Here is a 24324-nt window from a genome sequence, read left to right as displayed (position 1 = left end):
TCACGAGTAATTTATTAAACAGCTTTTGAAAGTCCATATGCCAACTGATTTACTTTATAAAGTATTAATCAACATAACATGTATTTTATAAATCCACGCCAGCTGTCCTTTATTCATCCATATTTTTGTCAGTGACAGTTCCATTTCTTTTGGATTACTAGCCACCTCTGACATTAGGCTGATGATCTTGCAGTTGCTGGGCTTATCCCTCTCCTCTAATGTTTTCAGCCTTATGGCCCTTGATCAAAATTCTATCCCATTCTCTTCACAGATGATATCTGATCTGATAATATCGCCAGTCTGTTCTGAAAGCGTTCATCCTCATCTCCTCTCAGAATTGTCCCTGTGTGAGATCCCATTTACAGTTCCATCAGCTCCATCCTTGTTGTCCTCCAAGATAGCAGGTGCAGTGTGTGGGCTCCTGCCCAGAGCTCAACTGCTCCATCTGCTTTTAACCTCATTTCTTTCTTCACAGCTTGTTTTTTTCTCACTTTAATCTACTTACCTTCCATGGAGAGATTGAACCAGCGTGAGGGACAGTGACAGAGTGGGGTGGGGGGGGGGGGGGGGGGGGGGGGGCGGGGGGAGCCCAACATGGAGTAGCCCAAGCCAGTGCAGGAGAAAATGAAAGATCGAGCCTAATGCAGGGGAAGATTGAGCCCAACGCGCTGGTGATAGAGGACCCTCAGCATCCATGGCTGCAGCGGGAGCAGGCAGCCCAATGAATCCCAGCAGCAGCATCAAGGGTGGGGAGATTGAGCCCTGCACAGAGGAGATCAAACCCTTGTGGGCAGTGTGAGGCCAGTATGGTTAAGCACTTAACAAGGACTTTAATGGTGAACTTTTAACTATATTTCCTTATTTTTTTACTTTGTATCTAAGGTTTTGTACCGAGGTACCTTTGCATCTAAGATGTCGGCGGAAATCGCGACATTGTACACTTTTCACTGTACTCCTGTATCCCTGCACTGGAGTACACATGACAATAAAATCTAATCCTAATTCTAATTCTTCTGGTTCTCTTCAATCCTGTGGCCGTCTTTTGCTGAAGGACTTCCTCCAACTGAATGTCCAGTGTTTTGTCAATAAATTGATTCACTGTGATCAAGCATTTCTGGTTGTACATCCAGAAGTGCAGATTCATGGGCTGAAAACACCTTATAAAGTTTCTGGCAGCGACAATCTCACCCCTATGACTTGACATGTTCTTCGCACACTGTGTTATGTGCAGGGAATGGCATCAAGCAATGCTGTTGAGCTGAATTCACATTTAAGGCACTGAGACATGGATTTACTTGTTATCTTTCTGCACGTAGAGAAGTTTATGCTGTGATGGAAATATCTAAGAAGAACAGAGATAATGAATAAACAATTTAATAAAAGCACCTTGAGAAATCCATTCCTGAAAGCACTGAAAGAAATAGCTATGATTCACTTTAGTATGAACATGGGACAATTTCAATTCTCACCCAATGGAGGGCATAGGAGACCATAAGACCTTAAGATATAGGAACAGAATTAGTCCATTCAGCCCACCGAGTCTGCTCCATGATTCAAATATGGCTGATATGTTTCTCAACCCCATTCTTCTGCATTCTCCCTGTAACCTTTGTCCCCTTATCAATCAAAAGCCTATCTCTGTCTTAAAGACACTCAAAGACTTGGCCGAGCATATGTAACCCGCTGAAGTTACTTATCCACTGTTGGGTTGCTTGGATCATAGAGATCACAATTTTTGTGAGATTTCTGGACAGTGGTTAAACCACCCATGGAAAGCTGGTGAAGCCTTTTTCATATTTGTAGGCCAGGTCTGTGTATGATTTTGTTTCAGACTTAAGCAGCGAAACAGCTGAGAAAAGTTAGAATTCACCATGAAGGTGAAGCCCAAACTGTTCCATTTTTAATTTACTTCAGGTGTACCAAAAATCTTCCTCCTTTGCCCAAAGGAAAGGTTAAGGCACCACCTGCCCACATTTCTGCAGAAGCCAAAGCCTGATTACTGCAGAAGCAAATAGGTTTCTAACTTATCTATTCACTCAACACCCATCGAAGCTAGTCAGGGCCAAGCAGAATAATTAAGCTGTTATTAGCTTTCTAGCCATTTCACATTTGTAATGCTGTCCCTTAATCACTGTCATGACTGTTCCTTAATTGTAGTTGTCAATTCTCTGATCAGTTGCATAGTGCAATCAAGTATCATGTATACACCCACGAATAGTCGCAGAACACTTACTCTCATTAGCGACACAATTCTAACCTTATGTATTGCTTCAATTAACAATTCTGAAAGCACACGTCAGAAATATTATTCTCAGCATGTGGAGAGATTTTAATTAAACTACAGGTATCATTAGAGCGTGTGGTTTATCTAAATAATTTGCACTGTGTTTTTGCAGTTTATACATGGTGATAAATTATGACCTTCTAATTTCCTTTACATCATACATTTATTATTCTACTAAAAATATTTTGGTTTAAGTTATGCTCTGCTTCTTTTCTCCATTAGTTCAACATCCACATTCATCCAATGCCATTCACAGATTGAAATAATAAATGAACCATAATTACTTAAGTTTCAGAAGGCGTCATTTCCAATGTCTCACCTGCTTTCCATAGTCCAATATGAATTGGCTCACAGTTGCTTTCCAAATCATGAATCCTGAATCCAGGCTCTCTATTCCTCTATAGACCATTAGCACATTAACATCCGATGTGCAACATGATTGGTCACATATTGTTTCCACAACACGGGCATTTCAAAAGTTGGATATAGTTTTCTAAGTCTGATGATTCAATATAATAAACCCAGAAGAATGTTTCTAAGAAAAAAAATAGTAAGCAAAGAATATCCATAGATCAGCTCAATGTACTGTCAAAGGTGAATTAGTTGATATTTTCTTTTCAGCTTGAGCTACCAGATCGCTACAGTTTATAGCCATAAACTTCCTTGCCAATTAAAAATAAAAAGAAGTGAAGACAGCATGTGGTGCCTGTCATGTGCTCACATTTTAGGAATGCAAATACAATTCAACTCCAAAATGAATAAATTTAATAACAATCTTGTTACCATATTGGGAGATTTCAGATGTCCCATATTCCTAGTTTAGAAAGTTGAATTTTGTTCCAAATAATTGTTGAAAGCTAGCATGCCTAATTCTCCACTTGATAAAGGGAACTTTTGCAAAATCTGTTTGGGGTAGGGAATTAATTCTTGAGTAAGAACAGATGCGAGCCAACGATGTCACTGTATTGCCATTCACTTAATACCAAACAGGAATGAAAGTTTGCCATGTTTTTAGAGTAGACAAGTTTACTCTGAACAGTGCATTTGATGAAATTGACCCCTGCTCCATTCTATTCTCTCGGTTTTAAGTTTCACTTCACTGTCTAATGGTGGAAATAAATAAAACTTGTTGTGAAGCCTCTGCTATCTTGCTGTTAGGTAAAGAAGTGATACATGAAAGAGAATCTTATTTCCTTTTGGTTCTTCCATCCCTCCCTGTAGCAAAGCTCTTGGTTCTTGCTTGACACTTGCGGAGAAAGAACCACCAAAATTCAAGAATTTCTACACATGGAATGACAAACATGAATCTTACTCATGTGATATTAGTCCACGAATTCCTAACACATACACTAGACATTCATATGAAATTCCTTTGTTTGTCCACTATTTTAATTGAGGCATTGACCTATTTAAAATCCACATTCATTGCCCGTAATGCCTCAACAGCAGACCTATTATTTCTGTGAATTTGATAGAGAGCTCCAACATGCTTTCAGCATAGTCTAATCACTTAATCTGGAAAGATTGTATAAATTTTCCTTTGAAAGGCAGCAGAAAAATTGCAGGCTGGGCATGTTGCCTACCTGAGTTGAGCATGGACAACCCTATTCTGGATTAGTGGTGCTGGAAGAGCACAGCAGTTCAGGCAGCATCCAAGGAGCAGCGGATGCTGCCTGAACTGCTGTGCTCTTCCAGCACCGCTAATCCAGAATTTGGTTTCCAGCATCTGCAGTTATTGTTTTTACCTCATGGTCAACCCTAACATACCTTGCCAGGCATAACTCATTATCCACCCAGAATGCATGTAATCCACAAGTGATCATGAGTTTCCTGTTACTGTCGAAGAAAATGCATACCTTTGATCACATTTTAAAAGAGTGTGGTCAATATTATATGGAAAAGTGTGACAATATTTTCACAGAGATTCAGAATGATATGTTTGCTGATTAGGTAGTGGTGTAAGAAATAGTCCACAATCCTCCAGGAAAGAAGTTCAGAATATCATGGATGAGGCAGCGTCCTATATCAATGCCTCATTTCAACTGAAAATCTGAAGCTTCCTGCTGGTTGAAAGCTGTCATGTGACAATACATGTCCTCCTCACAAAGGCCTGAATCCTAATGACATCACACACAGTGGCAGCAAGAGGTACAATGATATGCCATAGGCATCACACACTGTATGAACTGCGAATAAAACTGTGACAGTTAATTTGTTGTGTAGGGTATCGAAGAATTTTGTAAGGGTGAATGTAAATTGATGTACATATGGAGAGGTATGTAAGATTATGACATTAAAACTATGAATGTATATGGTTATTGAGACTTTATGAGTTTGTGGGATTTTTAAAAAAAGTTGATAATTAAAGCTGTTTTGCTTATTATGTATATTCTTGGTCATGGTGTCTCTTGCAGCTGACAATGGGGTGTTCAGCAGGCATGATAAAAAAGAGATAAGATTTAAACAGCTTCTGTGATGCAGTTGCCAAATGGCCTCATTATGAATGCTTGGCTGAGGTCCAAAATGCCGAGTAAATTCACTTCAGTGACGGTCTGTTTCCACACCTTGAAAGGGAGGAATAGCATTGTGTGTTTGGCATATTTGTTATCTGGTAATAAGTTATACTTTCCTTGTTGCTTTTTTTTTCAATCTCTGTTTGCTAATTTGGTCAAGATTGAGATGTGTGAAGTAGATTTTAAAATTCTGCATTCATACTATGAATGGATATGGTTATTGATACTTTATAAGGTTGTAAAATGACTTTTTTTTTTCAAAAGTGGTTTTTAAAAGTTGTTTTACTTATTGTGTCAATTTCAAAAACATTTCAAATACTTTCCAGATGCCAATTGCTGATTGGTTCTGTACATAGAGGATATTATTGGAGTGGGCCTGGAACATTCACGGGGACGTGGAAATAACACTAGCATAAGAGAAGGGAAATGGAAGGGCTATGGAAAAGCCATGGAATTTGGTGGGTTATTGATGATTTGTAAGGATAAGAGGAGCATGGAAGGACAGGGGGAAATGAGGGGGTATGGGCAATAGTATTTCCTAATCAAAACTGTCCCAACTCTATAACAGATTTCCCCCAAAGTTCATGAATTAGGTTACCTGACAGGGTTCCCACACCCTTCAGGAATTCAGTTGCCTCTACAAAAATATAAAATATAAGGAAATTTGAATTTCCAGCAGGAACTAAATTGTAAACCACTCATAACTTTATGAAAGCATCAGGTCCTGACACACCATGATTCCTGACCTGATGCAAATGGTAACCCATCATGCCTCCACTTTGGCCTCCCTGACTTGAGTTTGAACCAGTGCAGAAGACCTTTCTTCTAAGCCTGCAGGAATCTATCTCATTGCGCTTCACTGTACTATCTGAATATATCACTTATATCTTGCTGACCAGAAATGGACCCAAATCCCAGAAATATTCAGACCAGAGGACTATATCAATCATTACTCCTTTGCCTTATCTTCTACTTTCCTGGCTAATTATTTCAGCCAATTATTTTCTTTAATGGTTAATGCTATCTACTGGTTGAATATATCAAGTCTAATAAAACTTCTAAATCTCTTCCAAGTTCATTCTTAGCTGCTTGAACATTGTTCATGAAGGGCATATGTTTCCCATATTTCCTTTCCTCTTTGCAGTACCTTCTATTTTTCACTATATTGCACTTCATCTGCCATCCATATGTACATAGCCATATACATATATAGAGCTATTTTATAGTTTTTTGATATAACTTTAGATAATGACTTGTCGTTTCTTAACTATCAATAATACATACCATATTGATAGATTTTAAGTTTTATAGATTGCTTGTAGAGTTACCTTCAGAATGACTATGTTGTACTGTTATACTGGCTAATGTCTATAATGCATATCACATCACTGGTGTAAACAACTGAATGTGATGTTGACTCACACCAGTCAACATAAAATGTGGAGCATTTAGAATAATTATCCATTGGTTTGACTAATGTGCTTTCATGGAAAGAATACCTTTCATCATCACAAGACTGTTATTAGCTGAATTGAAAGCTTATGTTTTGCAGATTTCAGAGCTGTGATTTGTGCTCTCTATTGATTTTAAGTAATTATGTTAAGAAATCTGCAGGAAGAGCTCTGGTATTGGGGGGTGGGGGGGTGGGGTGCGGGGAGAGGGGGGTTGGGCTGGGTCTTTGATCTAATGCAAACCTGACCCACTTTCTGTTTGGAGACTGTCTGTATATCATGAGGCAACCAGGCAGCAGCATTACATCAGGCAATGAGGAAGCTTAAAGGGGTTGAAATGTCCAGTACATTAGAAGGATGGCTCTCACTGATTACATGAACTACTTTAGAAGGTGCATCTCGAGGTCTAATAAGAAGTGGATATGGCTGCTATATGCCTTCACCTTCTGTAGGAAAGGTCTAAGACTTGATGATGTTGCAGGACCTACCAGATTGCAAGCTCAGAAAACGGCAGTGTCTGCAGTGGAAAGGGGGAATCCAACAGGGGATTTGGGGGAGGGGGCATAGTGGTTAGCTGCAGCACAGATGGGTGGAGAAAAGTTCCATTTGGGTTGGTAGATGGGAGTGAATGTGGATCTGGATTTTCTGCATTTTCCTTTGTAATTCTGCTCAATTTCAGGAAGAATTATGGAGAAGTAATCCTATCATCTTCACAAATACACTTTGTTATCCATGTTTTGTTATCACACAAAATATCAATTTGCATTATAGAACCATAAAAGATCCTGCACAAGATTTACTTTCCTCCTCTTTAATGCTTCCCATTAAACAGTCAGCTGAATGCATGTATTGGCAGGCGAAGCAGAATTTCAGTCAAGCTCAAACCTGCAATAACAGAAGTATGAGATGAATAGTTTGACCTCTGTACTACTTGGCTGCTCTCTCAAATTACTTCTTTTTAAAGATTGGAGCTATGTGGATAAATCCAACTGTTATTTGAAACCTATTGAATTAATTCCAACTGAGGAACAGTGATTATTGTTTTCTCCTGTTTCATCTTGTGTAGATGGGCATCGAAATGCTTGTGTATTGACAGGGGATATCTTTGGATGCTTATCTCAAGCATCCAGTTTTTCTGCAGTGATTGCTCTGACATAATTTCCATGTATATATTCATAGACCCCTGCTCAGGTTTCTAAACAGATGTTTTGGAGCATTGAAACACTTAGTATGGTTGAATCTTAAAAAATGAGTAAGTATTTTGCACAGAAATTATGTTTTTTCATTGGATTTTCTACATAGCAATAGTAAATATGAATGACCAGCAGTTATTTTACATTGCATTTGAATTGTGCCGAGATTTGTTTAATCTGCATTTGACAATATTTAGATTTCATTCAACATGCTGACACATTATGCTGTAGATATACTCAACATTAAATCACCTGTACAGTGGAGGCTTGTGGCAAAATCTGAACTGATTTCTCTCATTTCATAGAGAAATTGTATGCTATCTTGGACATACATTCATACTTTCTTTTGAAACATCCAAGAGTTAATCCTTTCAACAGCCGTAATACGAAACCTTCCTCCAGTCCACCCCATTGTCCCATTTCCTCTCATGGAAATGTTTCTCCTTCTGTTTCCCTCAAATGTAAATTCTCACTCTTCTTTCCACTCTTCCCCAATCGTAGATTCATCTTGAATTCTTCTCTAGTTCCCTCCCACTGCATTTTTTTTTGCTGCAATTCATCTGACGTTCTCAAAACTATCATGAGATGAGGAACACATCAGATAAAAGTGAAGGGTGTAGCTGGGGAGCAGAATGCACAATTCTGCACAACATGGGTAAGTGAGTTTGAAATGCTGGTTTTCCAATTACAATGAGGCCAAAATGGTATAAAAGAGATCAGACATCCAACCCTGGGTTTGCTATACATTGCTGCCAGCTTTTTTGGACTTGCTGTTATTCATGTATCATTAGTTTGAGCACAACGACAACAAACCCCTCAGTTATTTTTTCCTCTGGTGTTACAAAATAATTTTGTCACTAATTTGGTGCACTCCATTTAAGGTGATCTTGCCTAATGTCAGTGTTATTGAGCTCAAAACCGCTCCAGACATGAAGAGTTAACAGTTGCACAAAGTTTGGAAAATCCATTATGCAACTAACCAATTTTAGAATTGGTTACCTCCAGAGCAATCAATTCAATTCAGAAGGTAAATTAAATTTAATAATCTATACCAGGAAGGTATTTAGCCCTTTGACAAAGGGTTGACAAAGGGTTTGACAAAGGGAGCTTTGACAAAGGGTCAGTTAGACTCGAAACGTCAGCTCTTTTCTCTCCTTACAGATGCTGCCAGACCTGCTGAGATTTTCCAGCATTTCTCTTTTGGTATTTTACCCTATTTCTTACATGGCATAGGTCCTCAATGAAGACTGAAATGCTGAAATATATATATAGTTCAGTCCTGCAGTGTGCACATGTGCATTGGTTTGTACTTTTTAGCATATTCTTACTTAACATTGTCCTTCATTTTATATCCCACCCACTACTTTCTTGTTATCTATCGTTTGTCTATTTTTGTCACTACACGATTGTTATATATTTGCTTGTTTTGTAACTGATTGTTTAGTTTATGAGGTCTTGTGATGCAATGAGTAGCATTCCTGCCTGTGTGTTGGACCTCCAAGTCCAACGATGGTCATCAAAAATGTTTCATCATGTGATCAAACATTAGTTGAAGAGTGCGGTGCTGGAAAAGCACAGCTGGTCAGGCAGCATCCGAGAAGTAGGAGAGTCGATGTTTTGAGCATAAGCACTCCATCAGGAAATGGGCTTATGCTCGAAACATTGATTCCCCTGCTTCTCAGATGCTGTCTGACTGGCTGTGCTTTTCCAGCACCACACTCTTCGATTCTGATCTCCAGCTTCAGCAATCCTCACTTTCTTCACAAGTCAAACATTACTTAAACTCAAACCTACAAATTCTTCCAACATTTGCCAATGGCAGTTGGTAAGATTTAAAGAGATTCTGGTTGACCCTGAGATGGAAAGAAGCTTATCACCTTGTCCATCTGCCCATCACTCTCCATAGCTCCATTGTAAAAAGGGCATGTGAAGGAACACATTCAGGAACTTGTACTCCCAAAGTGTATTGTGACACCTCACCTCTACTAAGTTATATATTAATTATAAGTCACACTGCAATATAGATTTTGGGGTGCAAGTGTGTTTTTGAACAAAGTATCAATGTTAAATGTACTAAGATGTCAGAAGATCCATTATTGTAGTGTGAGAGTCAAGTGTAGCATTAATATGTTTGTGGATTATGTTTTTCAGTGGAATTTTAGAGGTAAGGGAATGTGATTATTTTTCTGTTGCATTTTATAGCATTCAAAATGATATTATAGAGTCATAGAATCATAGAGGTGTATAACATGGAAACAAACCCTTTGCTCCAACCCGTCCATGCCAACCAGATATCCCAACCCAATCTCGTCCCACCTGCTAGCACCCGGTCCACATCCCTCCAAACCCTTCCCATTCACATACCCATCCAAATGCCTTTTAAATGTTGCAATTGTACCAGCCTCCACCACTTCCTCTGGCAGCTCATTCCATTACACGTAATATCCTCTACATGAAAAAGTTGCCCCTTAGGTCTCTTTTATATCTTGTTCCCCTCTCACCCTAAACCTATGCCCTCTAGTTCTGGACTTTGTCTATTTATCCTATCCATGCCCCTCATAATTTTGTAAACCTTTATAAGGTCACCCCTCAGCCTTCGATGCTCCAGGGAAAACAGCCCCGGTCTGTTCAGCCTTTCATTATATAGCTCAAATCCACCTTGATGAAGGAAAAGAAAAGTCAAATGGAGTAGTTTTTTTGATATGGCTGATTTTGCGACTTGAGATTCAATTTTAGAATCACTTAAACTTATAGCATAGAAAGAGACCATTTGACACAATGTGCCTATGCCAACTGTGTGAAAGAGCTGTCCAACTATCCTGCATTAGCCGCCCTTTCCCTGTAGCCTTCCCTTTCCCTCTTGGAAAAAGGAAAAACTCAGAAAAAATATGATTTAGATATAAAACATCCTGCTTAAAAATAATAGACACCATATTTTTGGAACAAGCTGTGATCAATTTATACAGCCACAGATGGGAAAGTGATCCAAAGGATGCAACTGGAAAATGTGAGGTGTCCACTGAGGACAATTGTTTAGGCAACTTACATTTAAGGGAATAATCACTGGCAGCATTCAGAATGAAATGTTTGGAGCAGGCATCCAAAGGAAGCTAAATCAAATTTCTTTTGGGATTGCTGTGAGCTGGGAATTACAAATTCTGTTCTGTATGTACAGTGGCATTCTGCTCATCATGAGCCTATAAACAAATATAGAGATGAATGTGCATGTGCAAGTTTTCTGTAGGAACTTGGATTTGTTTTCAAAAAATGCTTCAATTATTTTTATAATTAACAAATTAATTTGTTTTACGAGTCAGTCTAACGTTGACAAAGGACTCCTATATCTCCAAGATTTAGATTATACAGTAATAGAATATTACAGCACAGAAGCAGATCCATCGGTCCAACCAGTCCATGCCGAAGATAACCCCAAACGCTCCAAACGTTACTTGGATAACTGTGGTAATTCTAGAGTTAATACATGCAAACGAGTGCTGACCCATGTGGGGATGCACGCATTTATCAGACGAAAACCAATCTGAGCTCGCCCGGCAGCTTTAGTGAGTCGAGATAACCTCAGGCAGATTGCAAGTCCTCGTGACGATGATGACTCATTCGAATGTCTGTCCTATCAAGTTTCGATGTTACTTTCTGTGCCTACCATGGTGACCACGGGTAACGGGGAATCAGGGTTCGATTCTGGAGAGGGAGCCTGAGAAACGGCTACCACATCCAAGGAAGGCAGCAGGCGCGCAAATTACCCACTCCCGACTCGGGGAGGTAGTGACAAAAAAAAAATACAGGACTAACAAAAAACCACTGAGCGGCACAGTGGCTCAGTGGTTAGCACTGCTGCCTAACAGCGCTAGAGACCTGGGTTCAATTCCCACCTCGGGCAACTGTCTGTGTGGAGTTTGCACATTCTCCCCGTGTCTGCGTGTCTTTCCTCCGGGTGTTCTGGTTTCCTCTCACAGTCCAAAGATGTGCAGGTTAGGTGAATTAACCATGATAAATTGCCCGTAGTACTAGGTGCATTAGTTAGGGGCAAAATGTAGGGGAATGGGACTGAGTGGGTTGCTCTTCGGAGGGTCGGTGTGGACTTGTTGGGTCGAAGGGCCTATTTCCACACTGTTGGTAATCTAATCTAATCTAGTCCTGCCTGCCTGCCTGGCCCATATCCCTCCAAACCTTTCCTGTTCATGTACTTACCTGTTAAATCTTATAACTGTGCCCACATCCACCACTTCTTCAGGAAGTTCATTCCACATGTGAACCACTCCCTGTGTAAAAGGTGTGCCCCTCATGTCTTTTTAAAATCTCTCTCCTCTTTCTTTAAAAATGCCCCCTAGTCATGAAATCCTCCATTGTGGGAAAATACACCTACTATTAATGCTATCTATACCCCTCATGATTTTATAAACCTCTATAAGGTCAGCTTTCAACCTCCAACACTCCAGTGTGAAGTCCCAGCCTAACCAGCCTTTCTTTATAATTCAAACCTTCCATACGCAGCAACATCCTGGTGAGCTCCTCTGGCCAGTTTAATAATACCCTTCCTATAACTGGGCAACCAGAATTGGACACTGTACTCCAGATTAGGCCTCACCAATGTCCTGTACAACCTCAACTTATTTAATTTGTCATATTTCACGTGAATGGAGCACAAGTTGTAGAAACATAATTTGAGCTGAAGCAAAATACAAAGCTGCAAATGCTAGAGAAACTCGACAGGTCTGGCAGCATCTGTGGAGAGGGGAAAAGAGTTAACGTTTTGAGACCAATATGACTTCTTCTGAACTCCAAACTTGTGCTGAGACATTGCTTTAATGGAGTAAGTCAGGTTAAGCTAATTACTAATGACGCAGTTCTGAGGGAAGGCAGTCAAATTGTAAAAAACAATTTTGCTTTAAGAATTGCAACAAGTGCTGTGCAGGAATTGATTCCAATATATTCCCTCCATGTTTGTTTTCCAGTGTTGTCTATATATTTGTACACTAGTATTCCAATCTTTATGTCCTAAACTATGGACCTTGATCCTATCAGAAGATGAGTTACTGCAGATGTTCAGGTTTTACAGCTGTTAAATTAACCAAACTAATTGGGATATGGAATTGGAGTGCTTAGGAAATTCATTGAAGCAGAGAAATTGAAATCTTATCTGATTATTTGCAAGTTCAAATTAACTATAACCAGTTTTATATTTTGTTTCCCTGCATGAATGCTTTTCCCGATGGACTAAGTATTTACCATTGTCCTTCTTTGACAAGAGAGGGATTTCCTTTTAAAATTTTAGCTGACAAATGTCATTAAGTTCAGAGCAGTTGAAGCCTCATGGAGAAAACATTGTTTTCTCATTTTTGATTGAGTAGGAACAGTTTCTTCCTAGCTATCTTGTTCAGCCCCCTTAATATTTGAATGACTATTATATAATCTCTCAGCCTACTTTTCTCCAAGGGAAATAGCACTAACCTTTCCAATTTTCTTTCATAACTGAAGTTCCTTAATCTTGAGACTATTCAAGTGAATCTTTTCCACCCTTTTTCCAATGCCTTCATACCCTTCGTTCAGTGTGGCACCCAGAATTATATGCAACACTCCAGCTGAGATTGAACTAGTGCCTTGTACAACTTCAACATAAACTGCTTCAACTCCATTTCCCTATTAATAAAACCTAAGATACTCAATATTTTATCGACCATGCTGTTAAACTCTGCTGCCACCCTCTTGTGCATACACACAGTCAGCTCCCTCCCCTTCCGATCCCCTTTAGTGTTGTATCATTTGTTTTGTACTGTCTTTCCTCATTCTTCTTACCAAAATGAATCATTTCACATTTGGTACTTTAAATTGTGACATCTTTATGTGTGCTATGTCACTTTCGTAAAAGCTCCTGCTGGAATTATTTCAATGTGAATGAGAGCTCAAGCTGAGGTGAAAATCTGAGTGGTATCATGACTGCACAAAGAATTCTATTCAGCCTATCAGGTCTATGTTGTCTTCCCATCGCACATTCCATTCAGTTCCATTCTCTTACTGAATTCTCAGAGCCACGCACATTTATTTTCTTCATGCCCAGATAATTTCCTATTGAAGTCAGTGGTCATTGCTGCTTCTACCAACCTTGCAGGACATTGCTATTTGCTGCTTATTAAAGTTCTTCTGTACATTGTCCCCTGCACCTCTTGCCTCAAGCCTTGGGTCTATGACTACTGGAACCTGTGCTTTTATTTCTGTATTTGATCTGAACCTGTCACGATCTTGTACACCTCTTTCACATCTATCCTCAATGTCCTTTGATCTAAACAAAACAACATTTTGGGAACACTAACATCTCATGGTGTCCACCAGGGGATGGATCTTATGATCCTATTGGTTACATGTTACTTTCTTCGTGAGACCTGGCGAGATTTCTTGCTACATTGTAAAAACACTATGTCATTAACCACCTACCCCTCCCTATAGCACTCCTCCTGTCCCATGCCACTTTAATTGTCCCATTCACCTTGGCCAGAAGTACTTGCCACTTATTAGATATCCTGGAATGGACTGGCATCCTTGCCACCTGTGCCATCTTTATACCCTAGTCGAACAACTTTACCAAGTGTTGGGACTTCAGAATTGTCCATCGTTAGCATTGTAATGGCACAGTAGACCCAAACCCTTGCTGCTCATGATGTATATTTGGCATAGCTGACACCTCTTCACACATATAACTAGATTTCCTTGCCCCAGTTTCTGTCTAACCACTAGGCCATGCAGCTTATCTGTCCTTAGCCTCATCCTACCGTACCACATTCTCTAAGTGACCTCTAACTTGTTCACTGCAGACCAGCGTCTTACTATTGTCCAATGGGGATCTGTCATAGGCAGGCAAGCATTCAGAGAATTAGTTTTTATTTACAGTCAGCAAAAGTGAACAGAAAAAAAACCCAATAGAGGTGGCAGTTCACCCATAATGCATGATGACCAACAACTATTTTCCAGTCCATGCATGACTTCTGCAGCTCTCATCCATTGGGAAGTGGGGGTTAATCAGAACCCGATTGGCTTGTAGTGCCTAAAACAGCTGAGCTCTCTCATACACAATGAGAGCTTCCTCCAGCTCAATGTCTTCATCCTCTTCCTTCTCCTTGGAACATTATTCCTATTCTCTTAATTCCTCAACAGTCTCTTTGCCTCCATCAATTATGCAGAACAATTATCGAGGCAAAAGCCTCTACCCCTCCTACAATCCCGCTCCATCTTGAGAGACTCCGTGTACTGCCTGATTCTCAGCCTTTGTGGCAGCCTGCCTGCTGCTCCTGGCCTCCCTATGACACCTGCTGCTCCAGCATCTGCCTTCTCCTCCTTAGCAAGGCAGCTGTTGCAACCAACATCCCCTAAGTGGCTGGATCCCTGACTTCTGTTGGCAGGGATCTGGCTTCGTACAGAACATAAGAAACAGAACAGGCTGTTAGATCAAAGAAGCGTCAATACTGGCAGACCCTGCAGATGACAGCAACACCCACTCCTCCATACAGTGTGACATACAGCATCCTGACAACGAGAGCCATGTATAGAATCTCTTTGGGATATAGAGCTACTTGGGTGAGAATACATGAAGGTAGAGATTGCAGGCAATAGTGAGAGATTTAGAGCATGTATCTTGATAGGTGGTTGGGATAGAGTGATTGTGAGATTGCGAGAAGATTTGTGAGCGGCACGGTGGCACAGTGGTTAACACTGCTGCCTCGCAGCGCCGGAGACCCGGGTTCAATTCCCGCCTCAGGCGACTGACTGTGTGGAGTTTGCACGTTCTCCCCGTGTCTGCGTAGGTTTCCTCTGGGTGCTCCGGTTTCCTCCCACAGTCCAAAGATGTGCAGGTCAGGTGAATTGGCCATGCTAAATTGCCCGTAGTGTTAGGTAAGGGGTAGATGTAGATATAGATGTAGGGGTATGGGTGGGTTACGCTTCGGCGTGGCGGTGTGGACTTGTTGGGCCGAAGGGCCTGTTTCCACACTGTAAGTAATCTAATCTAATCTAATATCAAAGATGGTGGCTCTAATGATGGTGGAATGGAAAAGGTCATTGACCTTCCTCCTGCATTGCTGGGCATTTCTCCAGACAGTCCATTTTAGTCCAGATGGCAACTTTGGACTAGACTGGCATGGTTTGGTGTTGTGGTTTCCTTTGGTTATCCTGAGAAAGAGATGTCCCACCTCTGCACCACCTGTCTGTCAGGACCTTCAGGTCCCTGCCATGAAAGTAGGGCAGTAATTTCTCCCGCTTGCAATGTCTAGGGCAAATATTAGGAATGATGCAGGGCAGCAGTGGACTGACAGTACATGTCTGGGTGCACAGCAGTCTTTTACAGATGATGGGAAAGTAAAGGTGCTGGGTGAATTCCAGAATAGCTTGGCAGTGTTGAATTGCTGGGCACAATGTGTGGAACAATGGGACCAGGATTGGATGTGAGGGATTATCACAAGGTGAGTTAGGTAGTTAATGGAGCAAATTTAGCAAGATGCATTGAAAAAACTTTCATAGTCTTGTAGCAGATACTGCTGCAAAAAACTTGGCAGAATATGAAAACAGCCAAAAAAGCATAAGATTCAGTTTTAGAGACTTGGGCTGGCTCTGCAGAATTTAAAAATATACATCAGCATCAATGTGAAATCAACTGTTATTTGTATGGACTGCAGTCCTTGAATTTTCTTGTAAAGATTTCAGGACTGTATGACTGTTTCAATGGAGCTCAATTCTGTAAGCGTAAAATTTGAAAATTGCACATATGCTTAGAGAAAAAAATGTGTCACAGACACATTATCAAGAGCAGGTTTGAAGGACATTGAGGGATGTGATCTGCATGGACTTACCTAAAATGGTTGCTGTGTAGCTCATGATTAATGTCAATATGTTATTACTGTTAATGTGACATTAAAATTATGTTAAAATCATTTTTATAGGTAATGAAAATGCCTCTTAAAGATAATTATTTTGTTCTTCTGGGGGCAGGGAGCTGTGATACATGGAGTGAATTTATAATTGTATTTTAGTACATTTGGTTCACAGATTGGATTTTGAACTAATGGCACCTGATGTTTGGTCTATGTATATGAGGGGTTTGAATGATTAACTTGCCCATATTTCTGGAAACATGATTTCTTTAAAAGCCAATATGAGAGAGGGAGCCCTGTGGATTTTTTTTTTGTATTGAGAGAGTTTTATGACCAAACATTGTGGAGCAATAGCTTGCTTTCTGTTTAGAAGTATCTACATTTTTTTATGTAGGTGCAAGAAATATAGCTTGGAAAAGTGGTGATTTCATTTTGTAACATTCTTGATAGAAAGTAGTTGTGTAAAATAGTTTTTCCTGAAGAATGGAGATAATTTAGAATAATTAGGAAATATGTTCCTTCAGCATTTTTGTTTGAAAGTTCCAGAGCGGAAGTGTTTAGTTAGAAATCTCAAGGGATATTCGAAGGTGAGAAATTCTAAATTGAGATGTGTGACTAATCCATGAAAGAGGTTCCAAACTCTCAAGAGCTGGAATTAAAAAAAGGTGATATTAAACCCATAGATATAATAGAGAAGTGAACTCTTCTCTTATTTAAATTTGGTAAAATAATGGTGTTGGGAAAGATGGGATTGTGTTGTACTGTGTGTTTTAAAATCTTTCAACTTGTGTTATATGTAAATAGCCTGATTTATTCAATCTTATTTTCTTTTGTCTAACCAACTTCTGTTTTGTTGTTGAAATTAAATCTGCATCACTACATGCTTGCTTTTAGATAACCTCTTTTAGTTTTTAAAAATCAAAATATGATCTATCAAGCCAGATTTTAGTCTGGCATCTGACTTATCCAGTAACAACATCAGGTATGATCATAACACCTGACAGTTTGAACAACTGATTTGATTTCTGTGTGATATTCTAATATTAGGCTGTCAAAAGACCAAAAGGTTTGTAAATCTCCTCCAATAAAGAGGCCTGGCACTTCCACTAATCCTGTACTAGCAAAAGCAACTTAAAAACACTTCAGATCATTTTCCCCTTAAAGTAATACTCTGGTGAGCATTTGTGTGGCTGAACACATGCTGACAGTGATTATGAAAAGGTGTTAACAGGTCATAGCATGTGCCAAAGCCACTTTACAACCAACCTGATATCAGGATCCACTCATACTGGATATGCCTGATGCAGGCTTGGCACACCCACATTAATGTCAGGTGGTCCATGCAGATCATGACAGAAGTAGCTGGAAACATTCCATTGGCACTTTGGCAGTTTGTGGTTACCATGGAACCAGCACTTACAAACCCAGGTTTAACAGTCACTGTCTTCAAATTAGTGTCATCGACCAGTTTGCAAAGCAGATTACATTCTATAAATAAAAAGCCAGCTTAAAGTTTGAACTGCAGGAGTTGTAGCCAATGTCCCAGTTATAATTAACGCGCCCATGCTCATTCTGATCATGTATTAAATTCCTCAGGTGGTGGCGATACTGGATTCTCACACTAGGCTGTTGCATGTTGGTTTGATGCCAATGAAATGCAACACTCATCTCTAGCCATTGCTCAAAATGTTGCTCCAAACTTTACACAGGCATCTGACTGCTAGCGTACAACCAGCTTGTGAGATCAATCGCATTCCAGGAACCCACAGAGGTTACTCATCATCTAAAATCAAGCCACCATTAACAAACACTTCAAACTAAAAAAAGGTGGCCATTCATTTTTTATGCTTTTTGAAAATATTTTCACCATTTTGTTTTAATTTAATCAAACAGTTAAATACATCTATTGTCTGAAGAAGTGTAGTGTAACCATTAATAAGAGTGTTAAGCAGGCAGACTAGAGCTTAATAAGTTGTTTTACGAACTAAATTTATAGGATGGTGATTTTCACAATTTGCAAGGAATTTATTTACAACCGCTCATAATTAATTGGTTTTGCACCTTGTCATAACAGTTCAAGTTAATTATTAATGGAAGTGTTTTGAGTTTTTTCCATTCTTTTTTGGTTCATGGATTGTGAGCGTTATTGGTAAGGCCAGCCTTTGTTGCCTATCCCTAATTTCCCAAGAAGTGAGTGATTGGCTCAGCCTTTCCAGAGGGCAATTAAAATGCAGCCATATTGCTATGAGTCACATGTAGGCTGCACCAGTTAAACAGGGCAATGAACTTCCTTAAAGCACATCTGTGAATCACGTGAGGTTTTGCAATAATCAATGTCCTATGGCTCAGGACAAGGATAGACGGGTTATAGTTAGGGGGAAGAAAGGGGACAGACAGACAGTGCAGAGAACCCCTGTGGACATTCCCCTCAGCAATAGGTATACCGTTTTGGATATTGCTGGGGGGGATGACCTACCAGAGGAAAGCCATAGTAGTCAGTTCTCTGGCACTGAGCCTGACACTGTGGCAAAGAAGGGAAGGGGGCAGAATACAAAAGTACTCGTGGTAGGGGACTCGATAGTTAGGGGAATCGACAGGAGATTTTGTGGTCAGGATCGGGATTCCCGGAAGGTATGTTGTCTCCCTGGTGCCAGGGTCCGGGACGTCTCCGATCGGGTGTATAAGGTTCTGAAAGGGGAGGGCGAACAGCCAGAAATCGTGTTACATATTGGCACTAATGATATAGCCAGAAAAAGGATCGAGGATATAAAAAGTGATTTCAGGGAGTTAGGATGGAAGCTGCAAAGCAGGACGAACAGAGTAGTGCTCTCTAGTTTACTACCAGTGCCATGAGATAGCGAGGCGAGGAACAGGGAGCGGGCACAGCTTAGCACGGGGCTGCGCAGCTGGTGTAGGAGGGAGGGCTTCAGATATGTAGATAATTGGGATGCCTTCAGGGGAAGGTGGGACCTGTACATGAAGGACGGGTTGCATCTGAACTGGAAGGGGATCAATGTCCTGGGTGGAAGGTTTGCTCGAGTAGTTCGAGAGGGTTTAAACTAATATGGCAGGGGGGTGGGAACCTGAGCTGTATACCGGAGGTGAGAGTTGATGCAGATCAGGCAATAGCAAGAGGTAGACCAGCTAGTGGGAAGGATTTTCCTGGGAAGGAACCAAGGGATCAGTTAAAGTGTGTTTGCTTTAACGCAAGGAGTATCAGGAATAAAAGTGATGAACTTAGAACATGGATCACCTGGTGCTATGATGTTGTGGCCATAACAGAGACATGGGTTTATCAGGGGCATTTAAAAAGAATAGGGAGGGGGAAAAAGAGGAGGGGGTGTAGCACTACTAATCAGAGAGGGTATCACAGCTACAGAAGCTTCCATTGTCGAGGAAGATCTGCCTACCGAGTCAGTATGGGTGGGAATTAGGAACAGCAAGGGAGCAGTCATCTCGTTAGGGGTTTACTACAGGCCCCCCAATAGCAGCAGGGAGATTGAAGAAAGCATAGGCCAGCAGATTTTGGAAAAGTGTGGACACAGTAGGGTTTTGTAATGGGTGACTTTAACTTTCCCAATATTGATTGGAACCTCCTCGAACAGAAGATTTGAATGGAGCTGTTTTTGTAAGGTGTGTTCAGGAGGGTTTCCTAGCTCAGTACGTTGACAGGCCGACGAGGGGAGAGGCCATTCTAGACTTGGTGCTCAGAAACGAGCCGGGGCAGGTATCAGATCTTGTGGTGGGAGAGCATTTTGGTGATAGTGACCACAACTGCCTCACATTCTACATAGCTATGGAGAAGGAGAGGATTAGACAAAATGGGAGGATATTTAATTGGGGAAGAGGAAATTATGATACAATTAGACATGAGTTAGGAAGCATGGACTGGGAGCAATTGTTCCATGGTAAAGGCACTATAGACATGTGGAGACTGTTTAAGGAACAGTTGTTACGAGTGATGAATAAATATGTCCCTCAGAGACAGGCAAGAAGGGGTAAGATAAAGGAACCTTGGATGACGAGAGCGGTGGAGCTTCTCCTCAAAAGGAAGAAAGTAGCTTACATAAGGTAGAGGAAGCTAGGGTCAAGCTCAGTTCTACAGGATTACAGGCAGGCAAGGAAGGAGCTCAAAAATGGTCTGAGGAGAGTCAGGAGGGGGCACGAGAAAGGCTTGGCAGAACGGATTAGGGAGAACACAAAGGCATTTTATACTTCTGTGAGGAATAAGAGAATGGTTAAAGAAAGTAGGGCCGATCAGGGATAGCATAGGGAACCTGTGTGTGGAGTCTGAGGAGGTAGGGGAAGCCCTAAATGAGTTTTTTGCTTCTGTCTTTAGGAAAGAAACGAACTTTGTAGTGAATGAAACCTTTGAAGAGCAGGTGTGCATGCTGGAATGGATAGAGATAGAGGAAGCTGATGTGCTGAAAATTTTGTCAAACATTAAGATTGACAAGTCACCAGGCCCGGACCAGATTTGTCCTTGGCTGCTTTGGGAAATGAGAAATGTGATTGCTTCACCACTTGCGAAGATATTTGCATCCTTGCTCTCCACTGGAGTCGTACCTGAGGACTGGAGAGAGGCAAATGTAATTCCTCTCTTCAAGAAAGGAAATAGGGAAATCCCTGGCAATTACAGACCAGTAAGTCTCACGTCTGTCGTCTGCAAGGTGTTAGAAAGGATTCGGAGGGATAGGATTTATGGCCATTTGGAAGAGTATGGCTTGATTAAATGCAGTCAACACAGATTTGTGAGGGGCAGGTCATGCCTCACAAACCTCATCGAGTTCTTTGAGGATGTGACTAGAAACGTTGATGAGGGTTGTGCTGTGGATGTGGTGTATAGGGACTTCAGCAAGGCATTTGATAAGGTTCCCCATGGTAGGCTCAGTCAGAAGGTCAGGAGAAATGGGGTTCAGGGGAACATAGCTGTCTGGATACAGAATTGGCTGGCCAACAGAAGACAGCGAGTGGTAGTAGAAGGAAAATATTCTGCCTGGAAATCTGTGGTGAGTGGTGTTCCACAGGGCTCTGTCCTTGGGCCTCAACTGTTTGTAATTTTTATTAATGATTTGGATGAGGGGATTGAAGGATGGGTCAGCAAGTTTGCAGATGACACAAAGGTTGGAGGTGTCGTTGACAGTATAGAGGGCTGTTGTAGGCTGCAGCGGGACATTGACAGGATGCAGAGATGGGCTGAGAGGTGGCAGATGGAGTTCAACCTGGATAAATGTGAGGTGATGCATTTTGGAAGGTCGAATTTGAAAGCTGAGTACAGGATTAAGGATAGGTTTCTTGGCAGTGTGGAGGAACAGAGGAATCTTGGTGTGCAGGTACATAGATCCCTTAAAATGGCCACCCAAGTGGACAGGGTTGTTAAGAAAGCATATGGTGTTTTGGCTTTCATTAACAGGGGGATTGAGTTTAAGAGTCATGAGATCTTGTTGCAGTTCTATAAAACTTTGTTAGACCGCACTTGGAATACTGTGTCCAGTTTTGGTCACCCTATTATAGGAAAGATGTGGATGCTTTGGATAGGGTTCAGAGGAGGTTTTTCAGGATGCTGCCTGGACTGGAGGGCTCATCTTATGAAGAGAGGTTGACTGACCTTGGACTTTTTTCATTGGAGAAAAGGAGGAGGAGAGGGGACCTAATTGAGATATACAAGATAATGAGAGGCATAGGTAGAGTCGATGGCCAGAGACTATTTCCCAGGGCAGAAATGGCTATCACGAGGGGTCATAGTTTTAAGCTGGTTGGAGGAAAGTATAGAGGGGATGTCAGAGGTGGGTTCTTTACACAGAGAGTTGTGAGAGCATGGAATGTATTGCCAGCAGTAGTTGTGGAAGCAAGGTCATTGGGGACATTTAAGAGACTACTGGACATGCATATGGTCACAGAAATTTGAGGGTGCATACATGAGGATCAGTGGTCGGCACAACATCGTGGGCTGAAGGGCCTGTTCTGTGCTGTACTGTTCTATGTTCTATGCTTTATTGTAGTGGTCGCAATCACTGAGATTCGCTTTAATTAGATGCATTATCAATCAAATGAAAATTATAGCATCTACTGTAGTATGTGACCTAAACATGAAACATCGAATTCCTACAGGGCAGAAGCAAACTATTTGGCCCATCAGGTCTACACTAACTCTCTAAAGAGCATCCCATCCAGACCCATTCCCCACCCTCTCCTTGTTACTCTGCATCCCCATATCCCTGGACTCCATGGGCAAACCACCTAACCTGCATATCTTTGGACTGTGAGAGGAAAGCGGAGGAAACCCAGGCAGACATGGGGAGAATGTACAAACTCCACACAGTCAGTTGCCTGAGGATGGAATTAAACCTCGATCCCTGGCGCTGTGAGACAGCAGTGCTAATCTCACTGAGTTACCGTGCCATCTCAGGACATCTGGATTACTATATTTAATTTATTCACGGGATGTGAGCATCATTGACTGAGCAAGCATTTCTTGATGCTCTTGGGTATGTCATAGTGACCTACCTTGTTGAACTGTTAGAATCTACATATTATAGGTACACCTATAATACCATGAGGAAGGGAGTTCCAGGATTTTGACACAGCAACCCTGAAGGAATGGTGATATATTTCCAAGTCAGGATGCTGAAGGGCTTGGAGGGAAAGTTGTAGGTGATGGTGTTCTGCTTCTCTTGTCCTCTGCATTGAAGTGGTCGTGGGTTTGGAAGGTGCGGTCTCAGGAGTCTTGGTGACTTTCTGCAGTGTATCTTGTGAATGGTACACACTGCTGCTACTGAGTGTTGGTGTTGGAGTGACTGAATGTTTATGATTGTGGTACCAATCAAATGGGCTGCTTTAGTCTGGACAGTGTTTTTGGAGCTGGACTCATCAAGACAAGTGGGGAGTATTCCATTAGCTCCTGACTTTGATTTGATTTGATTTGTTATTGTCATATGTACTGAGACACATTGAAAGGTATTGTTTTGTATGCCAGCCAGAGAAATCACAACTTACATAAGAGCATCAATAGAACAGAATGCAGTGCTTTAGCTACAGAGAAAGTGCCGAGAAAGATCAACTCTAATATATGAGGAGTCCATTCATAAGTCTGACAACAGCAAGGAAGAAGCTGTTCTTACATCTTTTAGTCCATGTTTTCAAACTTTTGTATCTTCTGCCCGATAGAAGAGGATGGAAGAGAGTATAACTGGGGTGACAGGGGTCCTTGATTTTGTTGGCTGCTTTCCTGAGGTAGCAGAAAGTGTCGACGGAGTCAAAGGAAGGAAGGTTGGTTTCCGTGATGGACTGGGCTACGTTCACAACTCTCTGTGATTTCTTGCAGTCTTGGGCAAAGCAGTTGCCATACTAATCTGTGATGCATCTTGATGGGATGCTTTCTACGGTGTATCTATAAAAATTGTAAGAGTCATTGTGGACATTCCAAGTTTCCATAGCCTTCAGAGGAAGTAATGACATTGATGTGCTTTCTTAGCCATATGGCATGGATAGACCAGGACAGATTGCTGGTGATAGTTACTCCTAGAAACATGAAGCTGTTGACCACCTCCAACTCAGTACCATTGATACAGACAGGGGCATGTTCTCCACTCCTCTTCTTGAAGTGGATGGTCAGCTTCTTCATTTTACTGACATTGAGGGAGGGATTTTTGTCTTTGCACCATGCCACTAAGCTCTCTATCTATTCCCTGTACTCTGCCTTATTGTTGTCTGAGCCCACAACTGTGGTGTCATCGGCAAACTTGTAAATAGAGTTCGAGCTTAAGTGGCTCACACAGCTGCGTGTATAAGGAGTATTGCAAGGGGCTAAATATGCAGATTTGTGTTGTGCAGATAGTGGACATGATTTGGAGAGTCAAGAAGAGAGTTACCTGCTGTAAGATGCCTAGCCTCTTGTGGCTAATCCAGTTTAGTTCTGGTCAACGGTAACCCCCAAGGATATTTATATTGGCAATGCAGTGATGACGTTACCATTGAATCTAAAGAGGCAATGGTTAGGTTCTCTGT

At 41.2% G+C, this 24324-nt stretch overlaps 1 long non-coding RNA gene across 1 annotated transcript in view; it reads left to right on the top strand.

Moving 5' to 3' along the window:
- The first annotated feature begins 7959 nt into the window (after window positions 1-7959).
- LOC140463903 (uncharacterized) overlaps window positions 7960-24324 on the top strand; it is a 54895-nt gene continuing 38530 nt past the window's right edge. The window contains exon 1 of the long non-coding RNA XR_011954813.1: window positions 7960-8096. This is a non-coding gene — a long non-coding RNA (uncharacterized lncRNA). The remainder of the gene's footprint in view (window positions 8097-24324) is intronic.

The sequence above is a fragment of the Chiloscyllium punctatum genome, chromosome 39 (genome assembly GCF_047496795.1).
Source record: "Chiloscyllium punctatum isolate Juve2018m chromosome 39, sChiPun1.3, whole genome shotgun sequence".
Lineage (NCBI taxonomy): Eukaryota > Metazoa > Chordata > Chondrichthyes > Orectolobiformes > Hemiscylliidae > Chiloscyllium > Chiloscyllium punctatum.
This window is presented reverse-complemented; position numbering and strand designations above follow the sequence as displayed.